The sequence below is a fragment of the Oryx dammah genome, unplaced genomic scaffold (genome assembly GCF_014754425.2).
Source record: "Oryx dammah isolate SB20612 unplaced genomic scaffold, SCBI_Odam_1.1 HiC_scaffold_23, whole genome shotgun sequence".
Lineage (NCBI taxonomy): Eukaryota > Metazoa > Chordata > Mammalia > Artiodactyla > Bovidae > Oryx > Oryx dammah.
Genome location: NW_024070207.1, coordinates 125,730,308 through 125,739,853, shown reverse-complemented (window position 1 = coordinate 125,739,853; position 9,546 = coordinate 125,730,308). Strand labels below are relative to the sequence as shown.

Genomic DNA, 9,546 nt, shown 5'->3' with positions numbered 1-9,546 from the left:
AGATCAAACCAGTCCATCCTAAAGGGAATCAACCCTGAATATTCATCGGAAGGACTGATGCCGAGCTTCAATTTTTTGGCCACCGTTGTGAAGAGCTGACTCATTAGAAAAGACCCTGACGCTGGGAAAGATTAAGGGCAGGAGGAGAAGGGGATGACAGAGGATGAGATGGTTGGATGGCACCATCAATGGAGATGAGATTGAGCAAACTCTGAGAGTTGGTGATGGACAGGGAGGCCTGGCGTGCTGCGGTCCATGTGCAAAGGGTCGGACAACACTGAGCTACTGAACAACTGAACAAAAGGAACTGTTTCTCAGAGGTAGTAGCAACTGAGCTAGACCTTAAAAGATAAGACACTCTCCATGCCAACAGAGGGGAAGGGCAATCTAGGCAGGGGAGCCCCTGGGACAAATGACCAAAGTCTAAAGATGGAAGAGAACTCAGGGAACTGCAGGCAGTTCGATGAGAAATGCGGCTTTTAAGCATCAAACGTACTGTACATAAGCATCGTCTCTTACGTGCATAGGATACACATATCTTCCTATCTTTGTGAAACTGGCATCAAATAATTACTCCCACTTTGCTGGCACATATATCATGAACTTACACTCCCTATGCCAAGAATTCATCAGCTCACCTAATACGTTTCTAATTTATTCCTTAATTGGAGGAAAATTGTTTTACAATGTTGTGTTGGTTCTGAACGTCTAATCCTAATTGAGTTATATTTAAATTTAAAAACCCCTTGAGTGGTGACCACACTGGACAACACTCTTTTCTGTGCAGACTACTCTTCCACACCACTCTGCTCACTAATGCACTGAAGACGATCATTGTTACGTTTACACACAAAGTATCTTACCAGCATCTATGCAAATATCCAGCTCGGAGCATCAGAGACGTTCCATAAATATTAACGGCGATCAGTAAACTGAATCATTATATATAATGAAACAGCACGACAAAATAGAAAATGTAATTGGAATCCATCTTGCTTTTATTGACAAAGATTTTCCATGGAACTGGGAGCCATGATCACACACAGCGGTAGAGGGTTTCATGATTTTAAGTTATTTTAATGGATTTCACACTTTAGATATTTATCTGAAGGTAATCCAAGCTTTTCCTATTTCATATGCCCCTGCCATGAACACAGATCGGAGTGTGAATTTCCAAGCCTCTTTTTTTTTTTTTCTGCTTTTGTACCTTGAAGACTCAAATTTGAGCATGCATTCTTTATTGCTTAATTTCATTCAAATTCGAGAGAAAGGGGAAAGTGTTGCTTTATCCTGATTTGGAACAAGGAAAGAAACGAACCAGAACAGTAGACAACAAAAAAAAGGCGGGGGGGGAAGAACTGTATCCTGCTGTAAAGTTTATGCACTCAGGACACAAGTATTATTCAACATACCTTGCCTTTACTACACTCCTGAGCTTATTTTTACCCCAAAAACTTCTCTTAGCCTTGCAAATTCAAGAGTAAACTGAAACGAACACAGATTCTGTGTCAGGGAGCTGACATCCCATGAAGATGACAGACACTAACAAGGGACCTCAGAAGCTAAGAACCACTTAGAAGTGATGTGCTAGAACTTCTGCACAGCGCTCTGGGGGCAGACAACCAAGGGGCATGGCGCTGACCAAGCAGAGGTGACATTTGGGGTGACATCTGAGACCAGAGCAGTAACACGTGCTTGTGAGCGAGAGGGAGCACGCAGGTGACGAGTGAGGAGACAGGGAGGGCTGTGTGCCCAGGGCTGGGCCAGAGAGTGGACACATGGGTTCTGGGCACCATCCCAAGACAAGTGTTGTTCAGTCACTCAGTTGTGTCTGGCTCTTTGCAACTCCATGAACCGCAGCACACCAGGCTTCCCTGTCCATCATCATCTCCCAGAGTTTGCTCAAACTCATGTCCATCAAGTCGGTGATGCAATCCAACCATCTCATCCTCTGTCGTCCCCTTCTCCTCCTGTCCTCAATCCTTCCCAGCATCAGAGTCTTTTCCAATGAGTCAGATCTTCGCATCAGGTGGCCAAAGTATTGGAGTTTCAGCTTCAATATCAGTCGTTCCAATGAATATGCAGGACTGACTTCCTTGCGGATGGGCTGGTTGGATCTCCTTGCAGTCCAAGGGGCTCTCAAGAGTCTTCTCCAACACCACAGTTCAAAGCATCAATTCTTCAGCGCTCACCTTTGTTTATAGTCCAACTCTCACATCCATACATGACCACTGGAAAAACCATAGCCTTGACTAGATGGACCTTTGTCAGCAAAGTAATGTCTCTGCTTTTTAATATGCTGTCTAGGTTGGTCATAGCGTTTCTTCTTAGGAGTAAGTGTCTTTTAATTTCATGGCTGCAGTCACCATGTGCAGTGACTTTGGAGCCCCCCAAATAAAGTTTCCACTATTTCTCCATCTATTTCCCATGAAGTGATGGGACCAGATGCCATGATCTTAGTTTTCTGAATGTTGAGTTTTAAGCCAATTTTTTCACTCTCCTCTTTCACTTTCACCAAGAGGCTCTTTATTTCATCTTAACTTTCTGCCATAAGAGTGGTGTCATCTGCCTATCTGAGGTTGTTGATATTTCTCCCAGCAATCTTGATTCCAGTTTGTGCTTCATCCAGCCAGCATTTCACATGATATACTCTGCATGTAAGTTAAATAAGCAGAGTGACAGTATACAGCCTTGACGTACTCCTTTCCCAACGTGGCTCCAGTCTGTTGTTCCATGTCCAGTTCTAATTGTTGCTTCTTGACTTGAATACAGATTTCTCAGGATGAAGGTCAGCTGGTCTGGTATTCCCATCTCTTAAAGAATTTTCCACAGTTTGTTGTGATCACACAAACACTTTGCATAGTCAATAAAACAGAAGTACGTGTTTTTTTGGACCCCTCTTGCTCTTTTGATGATCCAAGGGATGTTGTCAATTTGATCTCTAGTTCATTTGCTTTTTCTAAATCCAGCTTGAACCTCTGGAATTTCACAGTTCACATACTGTTGAAGCCTGGCTTGGCAAATTTTGAGCATTACTTTGCTAGCTTGTGAGATGAGTGCAGTTGTGTGGTAGTTTAAACATTCTTTGGCATTGCCTTTCTTTGGAATTGGAATGAAAACTGGCCTTTTCCAGTCCTGTGGCCACTGCTGAGTTTTCCAAATTTGCTGGCCTATTGAGAGCAGCTCTTTCACAGCATCATCTTTTAAGATTCAAAATAGCTCACTGCCTTCCAACCATGCCTCAAAGCTGGCAGCCAGTCCTTCCCAAATGCTGCCAGCTGAACACAAACAATGTACCGTGGACTTCAGAGTCTCTATTGCCTTGGAATGGAAAAGGGCAGACAATTGCCATCTACAGGCTTCAGGATTTTGCCAACTCACACAGGCTATTTCCAGTCCTCCCTCATCCTGGGCCAGATCCATGTGCTTTCATGACGTTCATTAGTCTTGTGGGGCTGCGATCACAAAATACCACAAGTTGGGCAGAATGAAACAAGCCAAACTGACTGCAGGCCAGTTCTGTGGCTGTAGGTCAGGAAGAACCTCCCTGCCTTTCCCTAGTTTCTGGAGTCCTCCTGCAGTCCTTGACTTTCCCTGATTGGCCTTCCCTGATTTCCTCCAGTCTCTGCCTTGTCCATCCTCCCCATCTGTCTCTGTGTCCAGCCTTCCCTCTTCACTGAATACCAGTCATTTGATTAGCATCCACCCTGATAGTCTCATCCTAGCACGATTTTATCTGCAAAGGTCCCTGTTTCTAAACAAGGTCATGGGCATAGGTCCCAGGGTGAGCATTTCAACAAATCTGGGGAGACACCGCTCAACCTACAGCACCAAGCAGTGAAGCATTTGTGAATATTTCTTCTCTACTATCCCTTCCCTATAAGTCCAGGTATGAAAGGAAGAAAAACCGAGACATTCAGCCACATCCTGGCTGTCTCTAGTATTTGCACACGATTTTATTAGCATCTATCTGACTGTAACAATTATTTGACCATGGATCTGACCCACCCCCACCTCTGGCTTGGAAGTGCGATCTTTCAAGACATAGGTTATTAAATAGGACTTACGTGTCATTTACTAAAGAAGACATATTAGATACGGGTCTAATTCTAACTTAGTGCTCAAGGCGTGTCACATAGAGGGGCCTCGATAAATGTTGAAGTGAGAGAAAGAGGAGAGGGGAGAAGGAAAGACAAGTGGAGTGCAGTAATTTTCTGTTCCATGTTCAGCTTCAGTTTTAACTAGATTAACCTGCCTTTTCCCTTAACCTTTCTTGATGGCCTCCATTAATTCCTCTCCAGCCTTGCAAGGACTGAAACTCATCTTCACACAGTCCTGATAAGCCATGAAGGGAGTGATAAAGAAGAATGGTTTGGGGATTAATCTGAGATCAGACAGATGATCTGTGTGTGTGTGAGTGTGTGTGTGTGTGTGTGTGTTGGGGGGTGGTCTCTTGAAGACCCATGATTCTGCAGACTGCTAATAAAGAAGGCTGTGATAGGGGTTTGCCAGGCATGGTCAGGAATTGAATGACGTTGAAGGAAGGAATTCAGCTTCACTTAGAACAGCGTTGGGTGTCACCCCTCCTCCCCCAATACTGCACCTTAATACCAAGTACCCAAACATCTCATCTGAAAAATGCCCTTGGCTACAGTAAAGGGTTCTGTTTGAACAACCTCCATGACCAAGCCCCGCAGTGCATTAAGTCTCCCACGGCTGTGTAACAAGAGGCCCGCAAACTTGGCAGCTAACAACAACAGCTATCCCCTCCCTGTTCATGACACTTGCCAACCAAGGCTGGATTTCTCAAGAAAACCCGAAGGGCACAGGCTTCGAAGGATCCAGTGTACAAGGATAAGCTGGCAAACGTGTCAATGTCTACACACCAGCATCCATCAATGACTAGCTTAACTCGGACTGAAGACAGGCTCTCTTGCTGTTTGCTCACCAAATATTTATTCAGCATGGATCAGCGAAATAACAAAAGCGAGTATGTACAACTTGCACTAAAAAACAAAAGGGACTTTCATTTCTGGAAAGCACTCGTGGCATAAATACTTACTTATAGTGCATAAAGCACTATACTTTCTAGATAAACACGTTTAGCAGTAACTTCGGGATAACTGTTGTGCTGACACTAGGGAGGCCAGTCACGACAGGGACGCATGAAGGGGGTGGTGTAAAGAAACCTGGAAGTAGAGATCACCTCCTGTTGGTCTGGTGCCCATGTTCTCAATACCTAAGTAAAGGGGATACTTGCTCCGTGACGTCTCCTTGCAACCCCATGGACGAGAGACTGCCAGGATCCCTCTGTCCACGGGATTCTCCAGGCAAGAATACTGGAGTGGGGAGCCTTTCCCTTCTCCAGGGGACCCTCCTGACCCAGGGATGGAATCCAAGTCTCCTGCAATTGCAGGCGGATTCTTTACCACTGAGCCACCAGGGAACCACAGGAGATGGGGCCAAGCTCATGGGGAAATCAACTCTGAGACTCCTGCACACTCCTGGGCCTCAAAGGGCAGGAACCCTGGGGAGAAAATGCTCCAAGGGCGAGTGGTAAATACATTTATTTGTCTGATGGGGCTTTAGAGAGACTGCAGAAAAGTATAACATGGTTTCCCCAAATTCTTAAACCCTGAATTCTCACCTATATGCTTTCAGCTTTTCCAGTATGGCGCTAGTGATGTCTGAAAGATTGCAAGCCAAAAATTTTCATCAAAAGCACCCTGTGTTTCTACCTGCGTTCCCGAAGTACACAGAAATCCTTGTGTACCGCTTTCTGATGATTTCTGTGTTGTGTGTTGTGACCACCTTTCTTACTGAGGCACAGAAATGGAGTTTATGTATCTTGATCTTATTTTTGGCAACCTGTCTTATTCATTCTGCCGCTTCCTTAGATTCTTTAGCCTTCTCTCAGTGATTCATCATATCATTTGCAAATACTGGCAGTAATTCTCTTTCCAATTTTTAGGTTTCGTTTTCCTTTTATTTGGGGCTCAGTAGAGTACATCAAGGCTGTATATTGTCACTCTGCTTCTTTAACTTTTATGCAGAGTACATCATGTGAAATATCAGTCTAGATGAATCACAAGCTGGCATTAAGATTGCTGGGAGAAATATCAACAGCCTGAGATACACGGATGACACCGCCCTTAAGGCAGAAAGCAAAGAGGAACGAAAGAGCTTCTTGGTGAAAGTGAAACAGGAGAGTGAAAAAGCTGGCTTAAAACTCAACGTTCAAAACACAAAGATCATGGCATCTGGTCCCATCACTTCATGGCAAATAGATTGGGGAAAATGTCTAAACAGTGTCAGATTTCATTTTCCTGGGCTCAAAAATCAATGTGGATAGTGACTGTAGCCTTGAAATTAAAAGGCTCCTTGGAAGAAAAGCTATGACAAACCTAGACAGTGTATTAAGAAGCAGAGACATCACCTTGCTGACAAAGGTCTGTATAGTCAAAGCTGTGGTATTTCCAGTGGTCATGGATGTGAGAGTTGGACCATAAAGAAGGCTGAGCATCCAAGAATTGATGCTTTTGAACTGTTGTGCTGGAGAAGACAATTGAGAGTCTGTTGGACTGCAAGGAGATCCAACCAGTCAATCCTAAAGGAAATCAGTCCTGAATATTCACTGCAAGGACTGATGCTGAACTGGCAATGCTTTGACCACTTGATGCGAAAAGCCAACTCACAGGAAAAGACCCTGACACTGGGAAAGATTGAGGGCAAGAGGAGAAGGGGACGACAGAGCATGAGATAGTTGGATGGCATCACCTTAAGTAGAGTTCTCCCCATCAAATCTTGCAACATGCTCTCTTTGTAATAAATAACCTAAATGCTGATTCGTCTGGAACAACAAAATGCAAGCCATTGGTGAAATGGAAGGACCTCCTTTCCGGATAACGGAGGGCTCCTGACCCATTATTAACTAGGGGTCGAGGCTGTGCTTGTATTTTTCCACAGGACGCAGATTCACCAATTTGGATCCCGGACATACTGATCCCCCCATTGCTTCGAAGGGCACTCCTCTACTCCTGCCACGGCTGCTGCCGCATGGGACAGCCACGGGCCAGGAGCCGTGGGTGGGGCCAGTCTGGCTGCCAGAGCCTGCGCGCTTGGCCACAGGCGGGAGAGGCAAGATAAACGTCGAGATCCCAGCGGGACTGACAGCTGCTGCAGCGCGAACTCTGACCAGAAAATGATTCTATTTACTCTATTTTAGCTTGTCTACCCTCTCCTTATGGTTTTCTCTTTGTTAACGATTCTGAGAAACTTAATGTTCATATGAATTACACAGGTGGAATAAATGTAGTGTCTTGTAAACAATGTATGCTCTCATCTTGTTAAGATTTAATGCGATCAAGACAGTTCTTGGGCTTACTAATTTTAGGAAATTCAGCTTTAATAACAACAAGTATTACTGTTACAGTTACTGTGGCAGCAATATCATTGACTCAAGTGCAAATGCCCAATATGTTGAAAAATCATATTTTAGGTGTTTGGAATAGCTCGGATATTAGTTTAGACCTAGGGAAACTTCATAATCAGATACAGACCTTGGAACACTCTCAATTGGATTTTACTGCCGCTGGAGCCACTTATGACTTTTTCCATACCTTCTCTAATTTTATTTCTGGAAAAAACATTCTGTCTAATATCTTCAGTTATGTTGCTGTTGGTGCTCTAATTTTACTTCTTATAATCATCCTTCCTTGTATTGTCAGGATTCTTTGGCAGAGCATTCAGAAGCTCTCGACTGAGCTGCACCTGGCCGTTTTAAGAATTAAAAAAAGGGGGAGATGCCAGGAGCCAGCGTGAGGAACTCCACCCATGCTAAAGGTCATGAGGAATGAGGCTTTGGCATACACAAAGGCAGATCGAGCCTCAGGAAACTCCCTGTTCCCTAGCATCTACCCCCAAAACCAGAGTCTACCTACTTTACTGTTTTATGCTCTCACCTATACCTCTGACTTTACGGGGGGCTGACCCCCATTACCTCTCTCGGAGAAGGAGTTAACTTACAGCTCCAAGTCAATAAAAATTCCTGGGCGTGACAAGAGTGTTTCAATTTACGAACTCCTCTGAAGATTATCTAGCCTGCCTGTACAGGCTCATCTGGCCACATGTGATTGTTTACAGCCTCCCAATTGTAAGAGGCATGAGATGTTTTAGACTTACTAAAGGCAGATTCTTTTGGGAAGTTAGAAATTATTGGTATAGTGGGTTGGTTAGGAATTATATTGGTGAAGGGTTTTTCATTTGTTGTGCCAATAATTGCTGCTAATTCCCTGCCCTGGGGGTGACAAGGGTGTCTCAGGTCAAACCTCTCTGCTGACAGACTAGCTTGTGTGACAACCTCTCAACCATAAACAGCACAGAGAGTCTGGAGTATTTTGAAAGTCTTAATTATCATAGGGCTTTTCTCATTGTTGAGTCAATGATTGCCGCCAGGCCTCCATATCCTTAGGCACCTGGGAATATATTAATCAATGTATTTGGAATATAGAAAAGGAAATATAGTAGTTTTTGATGTTAGCAATACTAGACTTTTTGAGTTAATGGATTTTCTCTTCTATTATAGATCACTGTACTTTGTTATAAATCACTGTGTCCTTGCTATGTAAAAATGTAACTTTATCACTATCTTAAGACTAAATAGATCTTAAGGGGAACATTGGTGAAGGGTTTTCATTTGTTAGGTTGATGTTTTCTGCTAAATCTCCATACTCCCTGCCCTTATAATGAATATAACTAGCATATAGGAGAAATAAGTATTAACCTTTAAGCATATAGGAGAAATAAGTATTAACCTTTAAGATTAATCATGTTAACCTTAGATTAAATAAATTCCTTTCTTAGTTGTAACCCACTACACCCTCACCCTATAGGAATGCAACTTTATCTGGTACCTTCAGAGGGTGGTGCCTGGTTTAAGAAAAAACACCCTTGGAAAAAAAAAGTTTTTTGGTTATCAGAAAGAAAGGATCATAAAATGTCAGCAGGCCTCATGGCCATAAGATGATGTAAAACCCCTAAGACGTTTTTTTATACATTTATGTGAAGCACCTGATTTTGATAAAGGTCAGGACTGCTGACCCCTGTGTGACTCTGTATTCATCCCTATGTATAACAAAAGGTATATAAGCAAACCTAAAAAATAAAGAAATGGAATCAGTTTCTGGAAAAACTGATTCCACCATGTCGCTTCTTTCTTGCTCTCCATTTTTTCTGGCTGAATTTCCATCTGGAATGTGGGTACTCACCAAGTCTGCTAATTTTGCCTGGGCTTCTAAGATCAGACTGGGGAGGCCTCAGTGCCTCCTCTCCTTCAGGAGAATGGAAAGACGCCTATGGCCTATGTAGGTGGTGATTGGTGTTCCACGTAAACCAAGTTATTCAGCCTCTTTTTCTCTGCTAATTTTCTAATCTCTCTCTATCTGTAATTAAATAAGTTTTTTTCTAGGAAGCCGTTTCTGTCCCCACCTTCGAATTACCCTGGATCCACCGGGGCTGGACCCCGGCAATCACTGATGGACATGAGTT

General features: G+C 43.5%; 1 long non-coding RNA gene across 1 annotated transcript; it reads right to left on the bottom strand.

The window, feature by feature from the left end:
• Positions 1-8,693: 8,693 nt before the first annotated feature.
• Positions 8,694-8,846, bottom strand: LOC120882375. Its single transcript, XR_005725483.1, has 2 exons — positions 8,814-8,846; positions 8,694-8,782 (listed from the first exon to the last, which is right to left on the bottom strand). It is a non-coding gene; the product is annotated as an uncharacterized LOC120882375 (long non-coding RNA).
• Between the last annotated feature and the right edge of the window lie 700 nt (positions 8,847-9,546).